The sequence below is a fragment of the Rana temporaria genome, chromosome 2 (genome assembly GCF_905171775.1).
Source record: "Rana temporaria chromosome 2, aRanTem1.1, whole genome shotgun sequence".
NCBI classification, from domain to species: Eukaryota; Metazoa; Chordata; class Amphibia; order Anura; family Ranidae; genus Rana; species Rana temporaria.
Window position 1 is genome coordinate 483,933,340 of NC_053490.1, and position 25,077 is coordinate 483,958,416.

The 25,077-nt window shown below is 39.1% G+C and overlaps 1 protein-coding gene across 21 annotated transcripts in view; it reads right to left on the reverse strand.

Annotated features, from left to right (window-relative positions):
- The window catches only part of ROBO2 (roundabout guidance receptor 2), a 1,260,761-nt gene that overhangs the window by 427,741 nt on the left and 807,943 nt on the right, over window positions 1-25,077 (reverse strand). The window lies entirely within an intron of this gene.

Below are 25,077 nucleotides of genomic sequence, written 5' to 3' on the forward strand. Positions count from 1 at the left end.
TCATCCTTCGATTTTGTTTTTAAATGTCCTTATTTCTTCTGAGAAATCCTCACTTCCTGTTCTTCTGTCTGTAACTACACGCAGTAATGCAAGGCTTTCTCCCTGGTGTGGAGAAAGCCTCTTTAGGGGGTAGGGGGCGAGCAGGCAAGTCAGAACACTCTCTAATTTGCAGATAGAGAAAGGAGCTGTGTGTTAGTGGGCGTCCTGACACTCCTGCTTGCCCCCTTCCCCCTCAGGAGGCTTTCTCCACACCAGGGAGAAAGCCTCACATTACTGTGTGGAGTTACAGACAGAAGAACAGGAAGTGAGGATTTCTCAGAAGAAATAAGGACATTTAAAACCAAAACCGAAGGATTAGGTTAGTGAAGGAGGACTGCACTAAGGTAAAGGAAGATATTCAGGGATTTCTTTTTTACCTTTACAACCCCTTTAAGCTTGAAAAAACACAAGTTCTTTGGGGCTCAATCACACATATTTGGCCCTATAGACTTAAAGTGGTTGTTAAGTCACATATATAAAACAATTCAATCCCCTCTGTTTTATGATGATATAAAGCACAGTATGTCAGTTTATTTTTTAATTATAATCCTAAATACCTTTCTTGCACAGCGCTGCTGTGGGGTCATGTGACCTTCCTCTGCTCTCTTTCCCCGATCTAAGGAGAGCAGCGAGAGGGGCTTTGACATATGCCAGCCAGCAGTGGGAGGTCACGTGACCACACAGTGGTCAGATAACCTCCCTGAACCCCATGAATAAGCTCCAAGTGGTGGAGTGAAACGCATTGGGGGCATAGCCTCTTGAGGGACCAGGCTGAGACTGCCACTTGTTCAAACAACGGGTCTTATTTTGATGTACGCCTCCTGGAACTTTCAGCTGTCATCTATCAATATTATTATACTGATAGCAGTAGATGTCGTGAGTGACTCCAAACTCATTAGGGCTATGTAACCAGATTTTGGCTGTTGCTTGAAATAAGTTTAGTTTTAATATGTGGATAGATCTGTTTTACCATAGGTCATACATTATGTATGGAAACCATTCTAAAGGAAATCATTTTGAAATGTAAAAACATCAAAAATATTTTAATGTTGAAATCTTTTTCATACATACAACTCTCAGGAATTCTGAATGTTATCAGCCAACATTTTCCCAAATAAGGTATATCACCCAAATTAATAGATCCTCTTTATTAACGGGTATCCAAATCAAACACAGAGAACACATTTTAAACCTTGGTTACACCCATCAAAGCAAAAAGACTGTACCTTGTCCACTAAATCACAATAAAATGGTATTAATTTTCCCGGAACATAACATAGTTTAATATTCATGGTATAAGTGGATCTCGCTTCACAAAAGGCGAAAACCTTTGATATTTTAAGGTTACAATTTGCAAGAAAAGAAAAAAAAACTTCAATAAAAATGAACGTGGAGTGAATTAAGATGGAAATTTCTCCCAGGTTACTGGCCTCTTTTAATTGATTATGGATTTTTGTAATGTATGGCATTTTTTAAATTAATGGCTGCAGGCATTATGAGATAATATTGGTTCTTGTACTTGCACTTCGTCCATAGGTTGAAGCTTCAATGGTTTTAAAAAAAAAACTTGTCCTGGACTCTCAAATTTATGATATATTGTGACCTGTGGAAACCTTTTAGAAAGTGCTGCATGCATCTAATATGCATGGACGTTTGATTTTTAATGGGGCATTCACTTAAAGACACTTTTTTTTTTAACCTCGGTGTCTGTTGGATAACACAGCTGAAATGACCGAAAAAGGACCATTAAAATATGGTGTTGTGAAAGGAATGTGAGGTCTTGGATTGTGGAAGTATGCTTCAGATACAGCATCTGCTAAATTTCGTGAGGCATTGTAACACATGTATCTGGGTACCACATGTACAAAACTATCAAAGGCAACTTTAAAGTATTCTAAGAAAAGAACAAAAAAGAACATTTGAAGATGTTTCACATGCATGGCATGGTAAATTCATTTTTATTATTGCCAAACCTATGATTCTTTTTAAGATCTTGCTTAATAGTACTGTGAAGATATAAAATTGGGAACAATCCAGATGGCTGTATTGGTACCAGAACATAAAAAACATAAATACATTTAGGTGATCTCAATATAAACCTTAAAGATTTCTGAAGAGCAAAGTAAAGATAGTTGGAACGAAAATATTAAATTTAATTACATGAGAATTAAGAAACTATATAAATGTTGGCTTTAAAAGTTTCTTAGATGTTTGTGACATGTATGTAATGTTAGAATGACAACTGAGTTGTTAAAAATCTAAAATAGATCTGTTACTTGGTAGCATTTTTTAGCGATTTTATTGTTTAAATCCTGCCCAATTTTGTTTAATGCCAGCCCCTTCAAGTGGGTACCATGACAGGCCTAGAAGTTAAAGTGGAACTACAATGTATCTGAGCACCACAAATCAAAAGCACTATTTAATTAATGTTTAATATTCACAGCACACCACAGATCATCAAGTAGCGTCCAAACAAATTATTTATTGAATCATGATCACATCACAGAACAGGTAGTGCAATGTTTCGGAGTTACGCATGACCCCTTCATCATCAACAAATCATGATAACTGCAATTTGCAGTTATCATGATAAACATGATAACTGATAAACATGATAAACATGATAAATGATAAACATGATAACTGCAATTTGCTTGACAAAGGGGTCCTGCGTGACTCTGAAATGTTGCGCTACCTGTTCTGTGATGTGACCATGCTTCAATAGATAATTTGTTTGGACACTACTTGATGATCTGTGGTGTGCTGGCAAATATGCTCTTTGTGACTTTCTGATCCAGTTTCCAGCTGGTGGTTGCTGCAGCACCCAAATCCTCCAGAGCTCTATCCAGGAACGTGTGCAATGGGAATATGGACTATTATTAATATTCAAAGTAAACTCCTCCATCCCTCCATGTGTCCATGCTTTATTTTGCTGAGGAATTACTTACAAAAACACCCCCTAGAATTTATGGCTGTGGCCACCTTGAGTAAGGGCAGATGATGCATGTAGCATCTACTTCCTGGAATCCTGCTGCCCTTAGCTCAGGTGTGCAGGCAGGAGGAAGTGTCGAGCTGAGAAAGCCCCTCCTCCCCTGCTGAAAACTCCTGGGATGTATGACATAATTTGCTTGGCATGGAAGTAGGGAAGTATCTGAAGAAAAAAACTGTTTAAAACAAGTAAATATGATATACTTTCCTATCTATTTACTAATGCTAACAACATAAGGATTCAAAATAGGCAATGTTAATTGAGAGAGTGAAGTTTCAATTTAAAACCAATTAAGGGCTCTGTGTTATCTGGATAATGAGAGATTTCCGGCCACAGACTGTTTTCCTTTTGCTTAGAACACACATGGAGAGTCAGCACATCAAGGGTGAGTCCAGCCAAAACTGATATTTCAATGTTTAGTAGACTGACCAATAGTTTCTAATCTCTTAGGAATGCCATTGATGAAATGTCTGCAATAGAGTTCCTGGGTCTCCATCCCTGCACTGTCCATAATAAGAGATTCTCATCTTTCCTGTTAGATATTTTTATATTAGAAAAAGTACAACAGGAATAGCTGCAGCATGTTAAGATAAATGACAACACCTGAAGCTCCCAAGTAGGGAGATGGTGCTTCTTATATGTCCAAGACATATAAGAAGCCATGTCCTGACTCAGTGTGCCAAGACATCTAAGAAGCCTTTTCTATGGATTGACCCTTTAAAAATAAGTCTAATTATGTTGTCTATATAGGTTCTCATTACTCAGGCCTCGTACACACGACCGAGTTTCTCGGCAAAAACCAGCAAGAAACTTGCTGTTTTTTTTTTTTTTTTTGCCGAGGAAACTGGTTATGTGTACACTTTTCGACGAGGAAACTGTTGAGGATCTTGTCGAGCCAAAAAGAGAGCATGTCTTCTTTTTCCTCGACGGCAATGGAGAAATTTGGCTCGCCGAGATCCTCGAATGCCTAACAAGGAACTCGACGAGCAAAACGATGTGTTTCGCCCGTCGAGTTCCTCGGCCGTGTGTACGAGGCTTCAGTGTTAGTAGGAGGCTGCATTATCTCCTTGCTCCGTACCCCTATTTGTCTCCTTTTTTCCCCTTACATTATATTTTACCCTATTTGGAGAGTCTTAAATACATTTTACTGGCCCTCATATATATGTACAATGTTTTTTCAGATTATATGCATTTTCTCCTGATGAGGCGATATAGTTGCCGAAAAATGTCAAGCCAATGGGCCATTTAAACATACAGGCCATCCTAGATGCATTACATTATAATATATGATGTGACTTAGCTATTTTTATTATTTGATGTTAACTTAAATCTTTATACGGAGCCTGCTGGCCAAGATATTTATATAACCTGTGTTTATTTTAATAAACTTGTTTTTTTTTCAAACTGATCCACTGCTCCACTTATGTGCCTCATTCAAAGTCCCGAGCCTCCTCCTTCTTGTTATTATATAAGAAACAAGGTGCTAACTCAGCCTAACAAGACAATAAGAAACCAGGTCCTGACTCAGCCTACCAGGTTCCACATATATCTAATATATCACTTTTCTACAGATTGACCCATGTTATGTGTATGAAAGTTCTCATTATTCAATTTCATGGTAAAGTTACTAGTAGTTTGTCACATTCAACTGGTCTTGTTCTGAAATCCAATAGCTTCTTCAGTTATCTTGAATGTGATTCACTTATTGGATAGATCTACTAAAGGCAAATAGGCTGTTAAACTGAATTTGTACTTTGCAAGGAAATTTTTCCATTAGTTTAGTAAATGTTGTAAAAATTCACCCAATCATGTGAAAGGAAATAAAAAAAAAAAACATTATTTTTTCTTGTTCATGAATAGATGATGGAAGTCAGCAGAGCTTTACCTCATTTACTAAGCTAAGAGACATTTCCTTAGCCGAATGCAAATTTCATTCCGAAGTGAACAATCTGTTTGCCTTAGTAAATCAACCCCTTGAGGTCTTTACAGGGAATATTATCCCCATATATCTAGATAAAAAAATTGCGCGACTAGGAAAACCAGCCCCTGCTGTAAACAGGGCACAAACCAGCTTCTACAATGTACAGTAGATGCTTTATATGCCATAGCAGTGCATCAGTTTGTAGTGATGGGAAGAGGGTTTGTACATATTAAACATGGGTCACTAGATAGCAGGATGGGCGGAATAAGTGAATCTACCCGCAGCATGGAAAATGCAGCCCTTGCTCTATTCCAAGGAGTACACATGCCAGATTTGTTTTAAATTAACTGCCTGAATAATCAAACTGGACATGTGTCTCAAAGAATCAATTTATCAGCTGTAGGTATTTCCCAATATAGCTTATCAGTGTGTGTATTGCTTTAATCCAAAAAGCTCACAGAAGGCTGTATGCTTTGATTCAAAGCCTTCTTGATTTTACTAAGACAGATACAAAATAAAACATTCAGGAGAGATTATTCATCGCTGTCCATAAGTGTCAGCTTGAGGCTAGAAACCAAAAGAACACAGAATCCTATTGGAGAGACCACTTAGCTTTACCTTGAAGAACTTCACTATGTGCTATTTGCATCTTAAAAGACCAAACATGATAACTGCAATAAAAAAACAAAAAACAACCCCTTCTGAAAAATAACATTAAAAAAATAACAAATAAATGTTTTTGGAGTAACTGTACCTTATCAGCATGCATACACTGAAAAATTAAAGCAGACCTAAACTGTATCTGAGCACCACAAACTGAAAATGCCATTTAATTCATTTTAATATCCAAAGTAAACTCACCCATCCACCATGTCTCCATACTTTATTTTGTTGACTTGCCACTTTGTAAAACAACCCGCTAGCATTTCTAGCTGTGGCCATCTTGAATAAGGGCAAACGATTCATGTAGCATTTACATGCACTGATGTGCTTAGCTAAGAAAGCCGCTTCTCCCTCCCTCCACATGAAACAAAAAAAAATGCCCATGAAACCTCCTGGGATGCATGACATAATTTTGGCCTAGGCCAGAAACCAGTAAAAAATTAGGAAATGTAAAAAAAATTAAAAATAGTTTTGAAACAAGAAAATATAATATACCTTCTATTTACTAAAGATTGCAGCAAAAGGATTTTTTTTTAATGTTGATGGAGAGAGTTTGTAAAGGCAGAAGATTTTTTATCTTAATGCATTATATGCATTAAGATAAAAAGCCTTCTGTGTGCAGCAGCCGCAGCCTCCCTCACCCCCCTAATACTTACCTGAGAGCCCTCTCGATCCAGCAATGTTGCAAGAGAGACTTAGCTATCCAGGATTCTCCCTCCTCATTGGCTCCTGCTCCTGTCAATTAAAGACAGATAGCCAATGAGTAGAGAGAGGGGGCGGGCCGGGCCACAGCTCCATGTCTGAATAGGGGCTCAGTTTGGGTGCCCTCATAGCAGGCTGTTTGCTGTGGGGACACTCAACAGGAGAGAGGGTCCAGGAGCACCAAAGAGGGATCCAAGGAGAGGAGGATACGGGATGCTCTGTTTTTTATTTTTAAAGAAAAAAAATATGAGACTTTAGTATCACTTAAAGTAAAATTAAAGAAAAGTAGACGCTGTTGCATTTATTTATAAATGCATCTGTACTTACATTTTTTTCTTAGTCTGTCTGCAAAGTCCCACAAATACCCGTTGATCCTGCCAGGGAAGTCCATCTAATGTAGTTTCCTTTGATGGTGATTGGTGAAGCCTCAATGCTGCACTTCTCCTAAATCCAAAGTATGACGTCTATAGCTTGTCAATCAGCACCTGGCCACACCTAGTCCTGTCCAATGCTTTATAATTTATGTTATAATGATAACATTGTGTCTGTTGTTGACACCCTCCCACTACGAGCTGTAGTGCTTGGGAACAGGGAGTGGGTGAGAACAATTAAAACTGGGTTATGCTCAGTCTGGGAAGGTAAGGAAGTTTTATGTTTATTTATTTTATGTTTATTTATGGAATTTGTCCGTGTTAAGACTGTTATACTGGAGCCTTTAGTTGTACACCTACACAGAAAAATAGCCCCTAACGTTTCCTTACCCTTCGGCGACAGTTTAAGCCTCCCACGGGATTTACATTCTGTCTACCATAGGGGGTTAATACACTAAAAAAAATATTTATGAACAGAAAAATGACTTTTGCGTTAATGAACTACATCTCGGGGCTTACAAAGCAATTCTACTTTCATACATGAAAAGTAATGGAATACATAGAATATGCTCTGTCCAATGAAGCATCTCGAAATTATGCCAAACTCAATGCAAAGTAACGACGTAATGTATAGTTGATAGAAAAACCCATTTTGGAGGCCCATAAATATAATAGTGGTAATGTGTTTTCCTGCAAAAACCTAAACAAACAAGTCTCAACCTTTGGGACTAATGTGCCCCAGGCAGTCACGCTTCATTCACCAAGTCTCTATGAAAGGCACATGCCATGAAGCCTCTAGGAGAAGACATGTAATTACCAGCCTCATCCAAACCACCAGAGTCTCTCTCCTTACCTATTTGTGGAGCCATGTAACCATTCAGTCATAAAAGATGCTTTAATGTCATTTTTACATATTCACCGTCTCCGGCGTAGCACGTAACCTGCTAGCAGAAATTAGTGTTGTGAAAAGAGAATACGCAGATCAGCATTTAAAGCCCACTGCATGCTCTTCTGACTTGCATTACCGAGTGTAGATATTAAATTAGTTATAAAAAATAGGGCAGGTTGCACAATTTTTGTGACAGAGTGCAGATTGTTAAAATATATTATTGAAGACATTTCATTAGGCGCTGCAATTACCCTGCACTGGGCTCGACGTTTCCAACTATATTATTTCATCAATGACAGTGAATTATTACAAAAACCTACAGATGCATCATTCAGACACTTGCAGAGGAAGGCGCTGTGAAGGTACCAGGATGGTGAAAAGTAAAGTTTAATTTTCTAGTTAGAAAATGAAAACAATAAGCTGTCTGGTTGCTACAAGTACAGTGTAATTGCTTATTTTCTTTTATGTTGTAGTTTGACAAGCTCTAAGTAAGTTGCAGAGCCGACTATAACATCACTTTATGCATAAACATAAAGACATGCTTGGCAAACCAAAAGGGTAAAAATTATAGAGAGGGAGCAATGTTACCTTTGTCCCACTTCCCACCTTTCTGAGATGAAAAATGATGTAGGAAAAGGACACACCGCACTGTACACCCCCAGTTACACAGACCTTTGAGTACTGATATGCAAAAAATTAGACTACTTCTTTTTGTCACTATTGCTGTAAGCCCTTACATATACCCAGTGAAGTGACTAGCCTCAGGTAATACACAGAGATGGACAAGTCATCCTACATAAGTTGTACCTGTTTATTTGCAGTCTTCTCTACGCTACAGCTGTTGAAAGTCCAGAAGTTGTATAGCTTGTCTGAGCTTTCAGAAATCAGGGGGCAGGGAGCTGAGGTTACAATCTGCAGAGCTCAGTGAGAAGAGCTGAGAGCTAATTGGAGGGAAAGTACACACCCCTTCACACAGCACTCAAGAACAGAGCTGAGGCTGTCAACCACAGGCAGTGTGCTGAAGCTCCCTCCCCTGTCACCTTCTTACTTCTTGGTGTCAGGAAAATGTGTCAGAAGTGACTCATGCAGATAGCAGATGAATAAGGCAGCAGACAGAAATCACACTATAGTGCTCTGGATTAAGACAAGTACATACTATAGAGGGATATGCTTTGTTAGTGTTTCATATTTACAACCACTTAAAGAGGAACTTCAGCCCCCTTCACCTTTGGCCTCACTCCCTCTCTGATGTCACCATCTTTGTAAGTCTAGCACCTACGTAGATGTGCTGAAGGACTCTGCCGGCCTCCAGGTCCTGGCAGAGCCCTGCGGCACATCTGTGCACATGTGTGAGGGTATCCACATATGCACGGACACGTTGAGGTTTGGGTGTTCCATACTTGCATGTCTGCACATGGGCAGATGTCCCGCATTGCTCTATCGGACATAAAGCACTGTGGCACATCTGTTCATGTGCATAATCTGAAGGGGAGGGGGGCAAATGTCAATCTCTTCTAATATCCAAATGTGAGGGGATTATTTTTTATTTTTTTTACATTGAAGGTCCACTTTACCTTCATATGGCATTTAAAAATAACAAATGTAGTAGCAAGTGCAGTGCTATCAGTTGAGAGGTGAAAAAATGAATATGTATATAATCCCACCTCAAAGGTGTGGAAAAGTGCAAACACATAAAATCAAAATAATAACACATGTCCACAAAAATGTTCATAGATCCATAGGGACTGGTGCTTGAAGGTGAGACACAAATTAACGCGGAGTTCCACCCAAAAGTAGAACTTCCGCTCATTTGTCGCCTCTCCCCCTCTGATACCACAATTGGCACCTTTCGGGAGAAGGGGGGATAGGATACCTGTCTTTGACAGGTATCCTGTTCCCATTTCTGGGAGTCTGCGCCACCGCCCATGACATCACCGCGGGGCTCCCTCCTCCTCCCCCTGTCGCCGGGCCAGTAGGAGAGAGGAGTTGGGTTCACAGCATGAAGCTGTAAGGCTTACCTGCAATGGCGGCAAACAGCACCCAACAGCTGATGAAAACATCAGCTGTAGTGCAAACATCGCTGGACTCCAGGACAGGTAAGTGTCCTATTATTAAAAGCCAGCAGCTGCAGTATGTGTAGCTGCTGGCTTTTATTCTTTAATTTTTTTTGAGCAGACCTCCGCTTTAAGAAAGTCCTCCACTGTCACCTTCACCACAATAATGAAGCCTCCTACCTTGAAGGGGTTGTAAAGGTAAAAAAAAAATCCCTAAATAGCTTCCTTTACCTTAGTGCAGTCCTCCTTCACTTACCTCATCCTTCCATTTTGCTTTTAAATGTCCTTATATCTTCTGAGAAATCCTCACTTCCTGTTCTTCTGTCTGTAACTCCACACAGTAATGCAAGGCTTTCTCCCTGGTGTGGAGCGACGTGCTCGCCCCTCCCTTGGACTACAGGAGAGTCAGGACGCTCTCTACTTTGCAGATAGAGAAAGACTCTCCTGTAGTCCATGGGAGGGGGTGAGCACGACACTCCACACCAGGGAGAAAGCCTTGCATTACTGTGTGGAGTTACAGACAGAAGAACAGGAAGTGAGGATTTCTCAGAACAAATAAGGACATTTAAAAGCAAAATCGATGGATTAGGTAAGTGAAGGAGGACTGCACTAAGGTAAAGGAAGCCATTTAGAAAATACATTTTTTACTTTTATAACCCCTTTAAGGATTTTTTTTTATTTCAAAATAACAAATACAAATATGTAGAGGCTGGATGAAAGGCTAGTGCAGTCTTTGTGTAGCTAATAATCATACTTTTTATAGAGGTCTAGATATCAGACCAAAAAGAGGGCAACTGAGAAGAAAAAAAAGACTGAGGTATTTGGTTCCATAAGAGTGAGGCCTCATACACACGACTGATTTCCTCGGCAGAATCCATCAAGAAACTTGGTGGGAGATTTTTTTGCAGAGGAACGTGTGTACATTTTTCAGCGAGGAAACTGTCGAGGAACTCGACGAACCAAAAAGAGAGCATGTTCTCTTTTTCCTTGACGGGAATGGAGAAAATTGGCTTGTCGAGTTCCTCGACAAGCCTAACAAGAACTCGACAAGGAAAACAATGTGTTTCGCCCGCCGAGTTCCTCGGTCGTGTGTACGAGGCCTTTCAGTCCTTCCAAATGATGGATAATTGTGAGTGTTGGTTAAGGGCTGGTTTTACCATAAGGCACAGTAGGCCTGTGTTTATGGCCAGTATACACAGGCTTCGCTTTGCAAACTGCTTTTCTCTTGATATCAGTCAATGAGAAAGGACAGGCCCGGAATAGAAGGGAACCTAGGTGGAGGGCCGGCATGACTGGGGGAGCTGGGGGGAGAGCACCAATGGGTAGTTTGAGGAGGGGTTAAAAATCTGGTGATGGGGTGGGATTGAGAATAGGGAGGGGGCAGAGTATAGTATCCCGGGTTGGGGGGTGGGCCCATCTCATTCCCGGGTAGCAGAGCAAGAAAGTGGGAACCAGCAGGGAGGTTTTTCCCGCCCGCCCGCCCTATTTGGTGGTGGTTAGGTTGTGGAATTTTAGGGAGATGTTGGCATGGGTCTTGGTGGTAGAGTGGAGGAAGTCGGTTTATGACATGGGATGGGTTGGACCTATCTAGGTATGGGTACCCTCCCTAGTCGTAAATAGTGGGCTACAGGATAACATCGGGCTGCAGTGGCACGAAGCAATAGCTCGTCCCTGAGCTTGTGGGACCACGGCTAGGGGCCAGGGTGGTGTTAGTGCAGCCGATGGGGTAGTTGTCGTATTTCCTTCGCTCACCTAAAAAATAAGACAGCAGTTGTAAAGTTGTGGGTTGTTATGGTGTATATATATATATGGTTGTTGTTTTATATATATATATTTATATATTTAAAAAGTTTTATTGTTTGTTATTTTTAAATAATAAAGTGGCCGGCTGGCCTCTTAACCAAGAAGTAGTCTGTCGTTACTTAGGTTAAGTGGGGGCACGGGTACTTGGTTTGTAGTCGGGACATCAGCAATACACCAGTCATGTAAAATCAACATAAATAACCTTGATGTAGCTTAGCAGGAAATTAGTTAGACGTCATAAAGAAGACAACTGCACCTGTGAATGCACTTAAATAGTACTTCAGCATCTCAAACTGATTTCAGATACAAGCCAAATGCACCTGAAAGTTCACTTCATCTTTGCCCAACCCTTTATAGCTGTTTCCTTCCATCATCAGTAACAATACTGTCACCCTAGGTAGGCACGTTTATATATTATATTTTTACATTTTCAAAGTCAGGCAAGGTTGTTTTGCATGGCAAGGATTGTGCACCCACAGGTTCCAGTGATGTGCAGTGTACTAAAATAGGTGTAATGATAAGAAATTGTACGAATCTGCTTAACAAAATCATTCCTCTATAAGTAAGCCATTTACCTGCAATGTACCCCTGCCCTCTGATCTGCATTTTATCATGTACAAATTGAACTTGTTGCCAATTATATTAACCTCCCTGGCGGTATGATTCTTTCAGAAAAAACATGCTAAAAGCGGTACCATTATTCGCAAGGAAATTTGGCGTTTTATATTGTAGGTCTGTAATTTTTAGAAATAACTCACTTAAATCTGACCAAACAAGATTCTAATAGGCATCCCGTGTATTACATTTTTTTAAAAACAAAATTATAAATTATAATATAATAAATAATTATAAATAATTATAACAAATAATAATATAATTATAATAAAAATTATTCAATAATGTAATCAAATCAAAATCACTGAAATTTGCTCAGTTGCAGAATTGTCGCTGTCATTACTTTTATTTTTTTATGACGAATTTCCCCACAAATCGCTATCGCACAATTCTGCAAGTGATTATAATTTATTATCGCTGTTTTTTAGCTGATCTAAAACTATTTTTGACATAAAGGGACACTTTTGGTTGCTATGGACAATCTACAGTTTGCAGGGAGAAAAAAAGGTTTTTATTATATAAAATGACATGCAGGACACTGGGCAGACCACTAGGGACAGGGGGGGTGTGTTTTTTTTACATACAGTACTGTAATCTATAAGATTACAGTATACTGTGTGTATAGTGTTTGTTTACGTTTTTGAATTTGGCGCCGTTCTCCGTCCCCGTGCGTCGTAACGTCGCAGGGAACGGAGATCGGCGTCACACGGAGGCACTGTGTGAATCGAGCGAGGTCCCGCTCGCTCACACAGCGCGGTGGCATCGCTGGATCCAGGGACAAGGTAAGTAAAAAGTGCCTGTGGATCTAGCGAGGCAAGCCCGTGACTGACACGGGGTTACCGATAGTAGCAAGAAAATCTAACCCCGTGTCAGTCTCGGGAAGACCGCCAGGGAGGTTAATAGCAAAGTGATCTCATGGCCTGTAATTCCTCCAAGAAAATATGAACATTTTATCTGTGTATGGAAGCTAGTAAATACATTTTGGTATGATTGCTTTGTGGGAAATGAATGGTAACTGATGTAAACACATTTCAATTCAAATGAACTGTTTTAAAAATGTGTTAATGCATTATAAAATCACTTAAACTTAAGAACAAAATGTACAAAAATGAATGTAAAAAATGTATTCTTTCCACTTTCCTTAAAGTGTTACTAAACCCAGGAGCCTGCATTCTCTATACAGTATCTGGTCTCCCACAGTACACAGAACATGGAAATGCAATTATTTTCAAAGGATTAACCCCTTAGGTTCAGCAATGAGTTAACCAGTTAAGCCCCGGACCAATATGCAGCCTAAAGACCCAAGGTGTTTTTACAGTTCGGGACTGCGTCGCTTTAACAGACAATTGCGCGGTCGTGCGACGTGGCTCCCAAACAAAATTGGCGTCCTTTTTCCCCCCACGAATAGAGCTTTCTTTTGGTGGTATTTGATCACATCTGCGGTTTTTAATTTTTGCGCTATAAACAAAAATAGAGCGACAATTTTGAAAAAAATGCAATATTTTTTACTTTTTGCTGTAATAAATATCCCCCAAAAACATATATAAAAACATTTTTTTCCTCAGTTTAGGCCGATACGTATTTTTCTACCTATTTTTAGTAAAAAAAATCGCAATAAGCGTTTATCGATTGGTTTGCGCAAAATTTATAGCGTTTACAAAATAGGGGATAGTTTTATTGCATTTTTATAAAAATTTTTTTTTTACTACTAATGGCGGCGATCAGCAATTTTTTTCGTGACTGCGACATTATGGCGGACACTTCGGACAATTTTGACACATTTTTGGGACCATTGTCATTTTCACAGCAAAAAATGCATTTAAATTGCATTCTTTATTGTGAAAATGACAGTTGCAGTTTGGGAGTTAACCACAGGTGGCGCTGTAGGAGTTAGGGTGCACCTAGTATGTGTTTACAACTGTAGGGGGGTGTGGCTGTAGGAATGACGTCATCGATCGTGTCTTCCCTATAAAGGGAATGACGCGATCGATGCGCCGACACAGTGAAGCACGGGGAAGCCGTGTTTACACACGGCTCTCCCCGTTCTTCAGCTCTGGGGAGCGATCGCGACGGAGTGGCTATAAACAAATAGCCGCGCCGTGGTCCCGGATCGCTCCCCGAGCGGACCCGACCTCCGCATGTAGCGGGGGGGGTCCCGATCGGACCCCCCACCCGCTAATAGGCGAGGACGTACATGTACGCCCATGTGCCTGTACGTGCCATATTGTGGACGTATATGTACATGCGGAGGTCGGGAACTGGTTAAACAAACATGATTTACTGCATATATAGACTGTTGTGGGTTTAGTAACATGTTAACAGGTTTGAACATAAGAAAACTACTTGTGTGTATAATGCAATGGACATCAACAGTAACTGTAGGCCCCATATTAGAAGTATCTGACCTTCCCTCCTAGCAGCCAATCACTCGTCTTAGAAGAGTTAGAGCTGATTTGCTAGGTGGGAACTAGAAACATCCTTCAGTGTAACACTTCATACATGAGTCCAGTTATGTCATGTAAATAAAATTCAAGCCAATTTTGATCAGATTGTATTAAAATGCATTTTAAAAATATATACTGTATTTTCCGGCGTATAAGACGACTTTTCAACCCCTGAAATTCTTCTTAAAAGTCGGGGGTCGTCTTATTCATCGGTAACCTAACATGCAGACCGCGGCCGTCCTTTTTTCAAAAGCCGCACCTCCTCCTTCTGCTGTTCCGTGATAGGCGGAACACTCAGCTTCCCAGCAGAGCCTTTGTTCAGTGTTCTGCCTATAACGGATGCCCTCTCGTCCTCGGTCTCGGACGAGAGGGCATCCGTAATAGGTGAAACACTGAACACAGTGTCTCCTGGGAAGCTGAGTGTTCCGCCTATCATGGAACAGCACAAGGAGGAGGAGGCACGGCTTTTGAAAAATGGACGGCCGCGGTCTGACAGATTCTGCATGTCAGGGATAAGGTAAGGGATCGTCGAGACATGCAATGACACAGTGAGGTATGCAGTGACACAGTGAGGCACGTAATGGTGCACAGTGAGGCATGTAATGGAGGCATGTAATAGTGCACAGTGAGGCATGTAATGGTGCACAGTGAGGCATGTAATGGAGGCACAGTGAGGCATGTAATAGAGGCACAGTGAGGCATATAATGGAGGCACAGTGAGGCATGTAATGGTGGCACAGTGAGGCATGTAATGGAGGCACAGTGAGGAATGTAATGAAGGCACAGTGAGGCATGTAATGGTGGCACAGTGAGGCACGTAATAGTGGCACAGTCTGCCATGTAATGGCACATTGAGGCATGTAATGGTGGCACAGTCTGGCATGTAATGGTGGCACAGTCTGGCACAGTGAGGTGAGGCGAGGCATGACTAGTAGGAAGGGGGTCGTCTTATAAGGTGAGTATATCCCAAAACCAAAATTTTAGCTGGAAAATTAGGGGGTCGTCTTATACTCCCAGTCGTTTTATACGCCAGAAAATACGGTAGCTAAATACATATAAATTATTGTAAAAGCATTAAATATGTGTAAGCTAATTAAAGTAAACTCCCCTACATGCATATAAAATGAAATAAAATTAAATGCAAAAATAGAATAATATGGGGGGACCCAAAGCCTTTACTGTAATTTTAACAGCATGATTTTACATATTGAGGAAAACTAAACATTTGTGTCTCTCTAGAACAGTTAGGAATCATTACAATACAGACAACTACATCCAGAGATCTCCAAAATGAAAAGAGCCTCACTCAGGGTGAAAAAAGGCACAAATTAGGAGGTTGATATAGACTTACTATAAATGACTGTATCAGTTTACATTAAAAGTCTACACAAACCACCATTACTTAACAGCAGTCAATAATTGTTTCTGACAGTGTATTAGCTCACAATGATCGAGAAATGGTTAGACCCAACAGCTGCCAGTTAACTAACCACTTATTAAGGCGATATGAACTTACTGCCAAGGTCACTTTTACAATGTAAGTCATCTCCTATTTCTTTACAGTTTGTTGCTGTATAAATCAAAATAAATGAACATAATCTAACGTATATGCATGCATTAAGGCAGAAACTGGAATTTAAATAGATAAATGAAGGACATAAAATGAATTGAGACTCTCATGGCAAATCAGCGAGCTTTACGCAAACATGGTTTTATTGGGTACAATTTACCTAGACCATAGAATATCTTTAAGATGCTGAAGATGCCTCCATGTCATGGCCACAGGATGAAGACTACTGAAAATAGTCACAGACTTCCCCCACCACTACCACCTTTTTATCTTTTTACTCCCACTCTCCCCCAAAACTCCCTCACTCTGCTACATAGCCAAATGAGCAGGAACGTTCAAATCACTCCCAATAAAACATAAAAATTGATGTATTCCCACTCACCCTTATTATTCTCATTATTAAGACCACATTCCTACCAGGTAATCTTGTTGCATTCCTGTACATGAACCTGGTTCAGACTACTTTTCTGTATAGAGATAAGTGACTCACCACTGCAAATTTTTGCTGACTTTTTATTCGTTGTTAATTTATGAGACTTAAGGCGGCCATAGATTAATTGAAATTCAGCCGGTTTAGCAGGAACCGACTGCATTTTGATCCAGACTCATTGTACTAAAGTAATTTGATCGCTTTAATTCATTACAATCAGTGTTTTTTTTGACCAATTAGTGTTGCCGACTATGGCCACCAACAGTGATCATTGTATTTTGCCAGTGAGGAAGGCTTCCTGTGCTCCCCACCAACAATACACAATAGCGCTGTGGGAAGGAGTCAGTGTTGATATGAGAATCAAGCTATTTTCTTGCCTTTAACCTGTGGTATGTATGGCCTACCTTACTCTTAAGTGTGTACCATTTATATCTCCAGGTTTAACCCAAGGAAACTGTGGAAGACTTAATTAAATAAATATATTCCAATGGCAGGCATGACTTCATATGATATGGGTTTAACCAATGACATGGATCATTTTCCCGGACAATTATCAGGCCAAATAGTAGTTCAGCACTCAAGTTTATTACATACACTGGTTGATTGGTGAAGTGATAGCATAAAACACAACCACGTTAAAAACGTGGACATTACTACATTGGTTATTACCTTCCCATCATAAATATAATTTGAACAACTACACTGCATTGCCTGCTGGTGAAAACATCTAACATTATATCTGTATATATTTCAAACCTTGGTTGAGTCCATAATCCACAAGATTTGATACATGGGGAGTTTGTGAATCCCTAAAATGCATTTGCTGTTTTATGATGTTGATTTAGCAAAAATAAAAACCACTCTGGACTTTATTGCCGTTGGTGTGGCAGTCTTACTGATACCTACTGGATTTCCCCTAGGTCTTTTTGTTTGGGTTCTTTGTTGTATACAAGCAGCCTTACTGAAGTGATTCTGCATGATTAATGAGCTAGTTATGCACAATACTGGACAATAATAAACGACTGCAGCAGAGACAGAGAGCAAAGAAAGTTATCTTCTGACAACATTTCTGGAAGGAGCAACAGGTTTAAGAAGCTCAAATAAAAGAAGCTCATTGTTAGGGTTTACATACACTTTAAATAATCATGTCCAAATGTCAATTAGAAGAAACTCCCTTGCACAAAATCAGAACTAAAATATTGACTTAATATTGTTTGCAAACCCCTCAGCTGTCTTTAGAAAGACACATTATTCACCATAGAATACTGTCTGTAGGAGGGTGAATGCCTTACAATCACATGATGTGTAATTCTAATACAATTTTCATGCAAATGTAATGACATTAGTATAAATTAACCTAAGATTATATTTAACCTTTTTACATAATGGCTTTCATCAGAGATCATGTGTAATTTATGTTGATTGATTTTGCAAATTACAACCTTACAACTAGCCATTCTTTTTGCAAATGATATTGATATAGGAAATGCAGGACATTCATCTAAACATAACGAAAAAATCCATCTAAAATTTGACCGTAATGATATGACAACTACTTTCATCGATAGACTTATTCTTGCAATAGCTTTTTGTGCCAATGAAAGACTTTTATCCAGCTGATGTTGTGTGGATAAATCGGCAGTAACAATAAAATGTATTCCCATGCCAAAAAAGAAAATATAGTGCTTTAATATATATTAGTGGGTTTATCTCAAGGAACAAAGCAGCACCATCTTGTCAGCTGAACCATTATTAAAGGATATACATTTACAAGGGTCATAAGACTTATATGGGGGGTTTTACCCCTTACATGTTTTGGGACAGGGTCTTAAAAAAAATCCTGTCTATACAACCTAATAATTGATTAAGTTTTCCTGACAAAATCAAACTGAAATAAACAATGACTGCCCCTGTAATGACTCCCATCCACTGTCTATAGCAGGATGGCACAATTGTGCTGTGCAACAAGCAGTATATAACAGGACCCAATCAGATCTCAGTTTAGTAGAGTAGATCATTTGGGAACAATGTCTACTAAGATACCATTAGTTACTAGACTTTTGCCACTTACTAATGCGTTTGAACTGCTATACTTGACACTTTTGTCTAAGAACATTAATGACAATTAAACTGAAACAGAGCAGTATTTACAAATGAAGTAATTGCTAGTGCCAAGAGTCTGGCCCCGTACACACTGCCGAGGAACTCGACGTGCCAAACACATCGAGTTCCTCGGCCAGTTCAGCCCTGAAGCCGCCGAGGAGCTCGGCGGGCCGAGAGCTCCCATAGAACAACGAGGAAATAGAGAACATGTTCTCTATTTCCTCGTCGAGCTCCTCGTCGGCTTCCTCGGCCGAAAGTGTACACATGGCCGGGTTTCTCGGCAGAATTCAGCCAGAAACTCGGTCGGAAGCTGAATTCTGCCGAGGAAACTGGTCGTGTGTACGGGGCTTCAGTTTAGGTAACTTTTGCAGCAGCCTGGGGATCAGTATGTTGAGAAGTTTAAAAATACCCATAGACCTGTGCTTTGCCCATTTAGGGGTATAAAAGGCTAGTAGAGAAAGAAAATTAGTCTCCAAAATGTATCCCTAAACTAAACTAAATAAAAAAACGAAACAAGGTCAGCACCCACAGTGGATACTTGGGTGCTGGGTAGCCTAACCTCTGGCCACGACAGGAAAATAAATCTCTGGAGAAGTTCTACTCTTCACTGATGGACCTTACGCACTAAATGTTTGTGAACTTTAACCCTTTAATGAACCAACAAACTAATAATTGTTGCACTATGGTGGTTTGCTCTGTTTTACATTAATTTATGTGTTTTAACCTGTTGTGCTAGGGTGTGTGGGTACAGCACAGGTTTACTTTAAAGGCCCCCGTTCAATAACCCTGCTTGAATTTGTGAATGCTTAACAAAATAAAATCTCAGTGACACCTAGGACCGGGCATATTGTTTTCACGGTTTATAGCGTTCTGCAGTAATTATGTACCAAGATACTTATAAACACTAAACCTACTTTATGTACTACCACAACGCCCCTACAGGTCCATAACTACAGGTTTAGTGTTTGAAAGTACAGTATATAGCTCCTAAACATTAAATACTCATTTAAATTGTAAACAAAAATATTTTTTTTCAGTATGATACTATATACTTCTGAGACTATATACTTCTGAGGGTTTGTGAGTTTTTTGTATTTTCTTATTTTTGTTTTTAGACCTCCAAGTAAAAACCAGAGCTGGCCAATGAACTATGACACTCAAACAATTAAACTTTTTTAAGTTTATATAAAAAATGAAATTAAAATGACTGAAGAACACTATGAGTGACTAAGGATGTAGACATGTGCTATAGCTTCAAGGTATACAGAACACTTTTGTTAGACATGAATGACATGCTGCATATTTTCTGAGAGATGTAAGAAATCAGGACAGGCACATTAAGTGAATCAAATTTAACTGGATCGGATGAGTCTGTAATATCAAAGACAGTGTTATCAGGAAGCTTCAAAGGCATCACATGAGATATGTTGTGCTTGCCCTCACAGAAATAAAGTAAGCTTTTCTTCTAACTGAATAACTTTCCTTTTTTCAGACTAACTATTTTGCTATTCAGGGGCTATGATACATTGACAGCCAAGGTATAGGCAATTAGAATCTTAAAGAATATTTAAACCCAAGAATAAACATGAAATATATTGCAGCTTACCAATCCTAAAATGTGATAGATGTTGTAATTTTTTTCACCAAGTACAGGAAAAAAAAATGTTGATCTTGCCAGAACTGCATTGTCTTTGTTACTTCTTTTGTGCTGATTGGAAAACAGAACAATTTTACTTAGTTCTGTAAACTACCCCCATCCCACATCTAATGGTAATGGAAAAAAAGAGAGAGGAAGACATGTTTGGAGTCCACCCAGGTGGCAGCTACAGCTATGTCTCTTTTCATTGGTACACTGAATGAATAAGTGTAGCCACTCTCGCAAAAGAAGTGTGTTATTCACTGCTAGGTAAAACTGAAGAAAGCCTGAAAAAAAGCAAATTAACACAGCCACCTCATCTAAGGGCTGTTAATATGAAAAAAATAAAAAAGTATCATAGATCCAGTTACAGATAATCCTGCACCACATCACAAAGACAAAAAATAGATAACTGTCTCAAAGGGCAGCCACAAAAAGGTGAAAGGACGTTTGAGCCTACTCATCCAAAAACATTATACTAAAACACTTAATACATAAAAACATCAAAGTTTATTGGTATTTATTGACTGTTCAACCTTGCATAAACATTGGTTGATCGTCCATAAAAACAACATGTATACAAAGATTTTGAAACCATCATACATCAAGATAAATTTGGGTTTAAATGCATTTGTTGCATATGTTAATTTATTGTTTTTTTTTACCTTTTCAAACTTAAGTTCTATCTAAGCCAGGGGTCTGCAAACTGGGATCAGAGAGCTAGATGTGGCCCTTTGCTAGTCTTTATCTGGCCCTTGGGGCTCTATTCCTCCCACTGATAACAATGATGGGGAGTTACTCCTTCTTCTGCTAATCTTCAAACCTTAGGCCATGTATATTCTCATTGATGCTGGGAGTGGGACATGTTTTACCCCCCCCCCACTGTTCACAATCTGGCCCCCCTAAAGTCTTAAAAACAATAAACTGAGCCTTTGTTTGAAATATTTGGAGACCCCTGATCTAAACTAACCATAGATGAGTAATTTAGGAGTCTCCCCATTCCCAAGACACTGTGGGGTTGATTTACTAAAACTGGAGAGTGCAAAATCTGATTGGCTACCATGCACAGCTGCACCAGATTTTGCACACTCCAGTTTTTGTAAATAAACCTCACTATTCTGACAGCGGAAATCTCTACTGTCAGTATACACTGATCAGCAGCTGAGGCTGAATGGCTGCAGCTGCTGATCGACAAAGGTTTTCCAACATTTCCATTCGACAAAAATAAATCTAATGATAGACTTCCGTTGAACAAGGATGCCCATACATGGATTGACATTCAGTCCCTGCTTAACCAGTTTTATTTTGATCCATCTATGGCCAGTTTTAGACTGCCCATAAAAGAAGCAATATTGGCAAGACTCTGTGGGGTTGATGTACTAAAACTGGAGTGTGCAAAATCTGGTGCAGCTCTACATAGAAACCAATCAGCTTCCAGGATTTTTAGTCAAAGCTTAATTGAACAAGCTAAAGCTGGAAGCTGATTGGCTACCATGCACAGCTTCACCAGATTTTGCACTCTCCAGTTTTATTAAATCAACACCACTATATATTGTGCAGGGTGAAGTTCGGCCACTCCTGGCCTTGCAGCCAAAGTTACTTTCCACCATGCAAGAAAATCTCTTGAGAAGTGTTTTAATTGAAAAAATTAATGATGCTTAACTGTGCACCCGCAGTACTACTGGAAAGAAGAACAATCACTTCAAGGACAGGCAGCTCTTCTACAACTACAAGATCATCTTCCCACCCACTACGGAGCTTACAAGTGTACCTTTTTATTAGAATTTACAAAGGCTGCCACTCTTGCAGTAACTTAGCAGAAAAAGACTTTCAGATAAAAAATAAATGCATTCCACCCACTCAACGTCCTTTAATTTGTGGCTCTTCTATACTGTTGTGGGTATTCCATACACAGTCTGATCATCTGTCTATTTGCAGATACCAGAGCCAATGAACTGTTATAGCACAAAGGCTTGTTCTCACTTCTGGGGAGGAAAGGCAGCAAATGCCAATCTGTTGCAGAGATTTTTGGTAAATCTTCGGATCTAATGACAAGCATATTCAAAAGTGTTCATTAAAAGTCTTTCGTTAACCCCTTCCGGACTTACTATAGTCATAAGCAGTCCTTGAGACACTTTTCTGATTTTTAGAGCTGTTTATGTCTACCTTAAGTCTATAGCTACACAACAAATCTCTATGATGTCTCTTTCTCTTCTTATTAGACCAAAAATAGCAATTCAAGCTCTGTGCAGTAGGTCTTCCGTCTGTAGTGCAAACAAAAGCACACAAGCGATGGTGTTCATTGTGATCCAATTTGTATCTTGAATACACTAATCACTCATTCATTGTGTTTCCCATTGAAAACCTGATAATGCAATCCAGATGTGGCCTTGAACGTTATTGAGGTGCACAGTGAGAGATGCATTGAAATAACAGAATTATGATAATACAATTTGATTATAAAGGGTAAAAATAAGCAGAATAATACTGAAACTCAATTACTTCAGCAGCTCTAGCTGGGAGCAACTGCGACTTGGTAGCATCTGTTCCTAAGGCATATTAAAAATGACTGCTTCATGGTAAACTCACTTACTGTCTAAGATTTCAGAAGTCCTGACTTCTAAGCAATATCCGGGGCCTTAATAATCACACATTTTGTAATGTCTCTGCCATGCCATTTTGCAATAAACTGCAAGCTTGACTGATCCTTCCCTAAATCTACTTTAAATCAAGGAGGGTCAAGTCAAGTCAATTCAGCCGAAGAATACATTTAAATAGATCAACTAACCTTTACAACTGCAATTGCTTCACAAACAAAGAGTAAGAAGCGTCCTCATCATGTATGTTGTGTTGTATTTTGAAAGAACCACCATGTAAATATTATGTTTTTCATCACATCTCAATTGCCTGCCATGTGGTCTGCCTTTAATATTTATATTTTGAAAAAAATAAAATCTGTTTCACAAATTGCTGTATAATTAACCTTTTTAAGAATATATTTTGTATTTAAAAAAAAAATGTTTTTAAATAATATATTTTCAGATTTTTTCAAATTTTTTGCATTTTTTTTCTGCAATCATTTGTATTCTGTTTAATGAGTGTTTAATGATTTTGTTTGCATTTGCATTCTTTAAACACTTAATTGCAATATTTTTCTTCCCTTTTTAACGATTCTTGGGAGATAATATTCTTTTGTTCTTGATGCAAATTGGTGCTGGTTCATTCTATCTTTTGCCCAGACCAGTTATGTCACATCACTTGACTAATACACATACATTTTCCACTAAAAGACAGTTTAACTGAGAGCTGTCACATCCGTCATCTCTACTCGGGCTGGTTAAAATTTTTATCTGTCGCCTTGAATTAATTTCAGCTTGCCTGAGCCCAGCAGGGGACCTTAGAGTGGTTTAGTTAAATTCTTCATTTTCAAAGACCATTATCATTATCATTCTCAATAGTAGGTTGGTATCTTTTTTAACATATAGAAAGTAGGTTGTTATTAAACACTGCTTGGACAAAAAGAGTGTTTTCCTTCATTATTCAACCAAACTGTTTTAGTTTGTCTGCCGAATAAATAGCTGGTTTACTGTCACAAGGTAGCTTGAAAAGATTGGATAAAATAGGGGAAATCATCGGAAATCCTTAAAAGCTCCAAAAAAAATAAAAGACAAGCAGTCTTAAAAAAAGGGATCATGAGAAAATGATATTTCATTTTATATGCATTAAGATGATTGATATATATATATATATATATATATATATATATATATATATATTGTAAGATTTGCCCTATAGATAAAGCTGGCCATACCCAGCAAGGCAGCTAGGCCAATTTCACACTAGTAAGAGACTCAGTGGGGTTGATTTACTAAAACTGAAGAGTGTGAAATCTGGTGCAGCTCTGCATAGAAACCAGTCTGCTTCCAGAAGTTGATCAATTCAAAATGTTGCTCCTATTTGCAATGATAAAATAGTGGCATATGGCCTTTCTCCTTGTAACCTTCTACACCTTTTAGTAGAAGAAATTAGTTGTTGAGGGTTACAGCACTTAGTACACTGTTGCGGCTCTTGCGCTGTCTAGTTAGGAAATCCTGGATGCTTTACAAGGCTTAGTGTCTCTTTAAAATGCAGTGAATATTGACTTTCTTATTATTTGAAAGATAGGCTAATTGGGCAGTAGCTTAGATTGCCTTGAATTGCCCAAATGACAGCATTAAAAGGAAACAAAATTCAATATAATTGCAGGAACGAGTAAGACAAAATTTTATCGGGTCAATAAACTGCTCCACTCTAATAACAATCCTTCAGCTTTACGCGGAAGGAGGTAAACACAAATATCAGGAGGTGAAAATGTGAGCTGAGTGAGAGGAATGACTGAGTGATTTCAGCAAATGGAGTTAAATCTTTAGAGAAGACATATGGGACAGCCCTGACCAGGGGGAATATATGCTCCTGTGATCGCTACTGGGCTCTTGATAAATGTATTGTCTTTGAATGTTGAGGGTTATAAAGGAATCTTTTTGTGAATTCTCAGAAAATGTACCAATTCTGAAAAAACCATAGTATGCACAGTCTACTAAATCCCTCAAGGAATAATGGTTTCCTTTGACTACTACAGTATATTACGACTAAGCACAAATGCTGCTAAGCTCTACACCCTTTTAAATGCCATTGCAGACTGCAATACATGCACTTTTAAAACATGTTAAAACATATACATATATACAGGCATACCCCACTTTTAAGTACACAATGGGGTTTATTTACTAAAACTGGAAAGCGCAAAATCAGGCTCACTTCTGCATAGAAACCAATGAGCTTCCAGGTTTTATTACCAAAGCTGGGGTT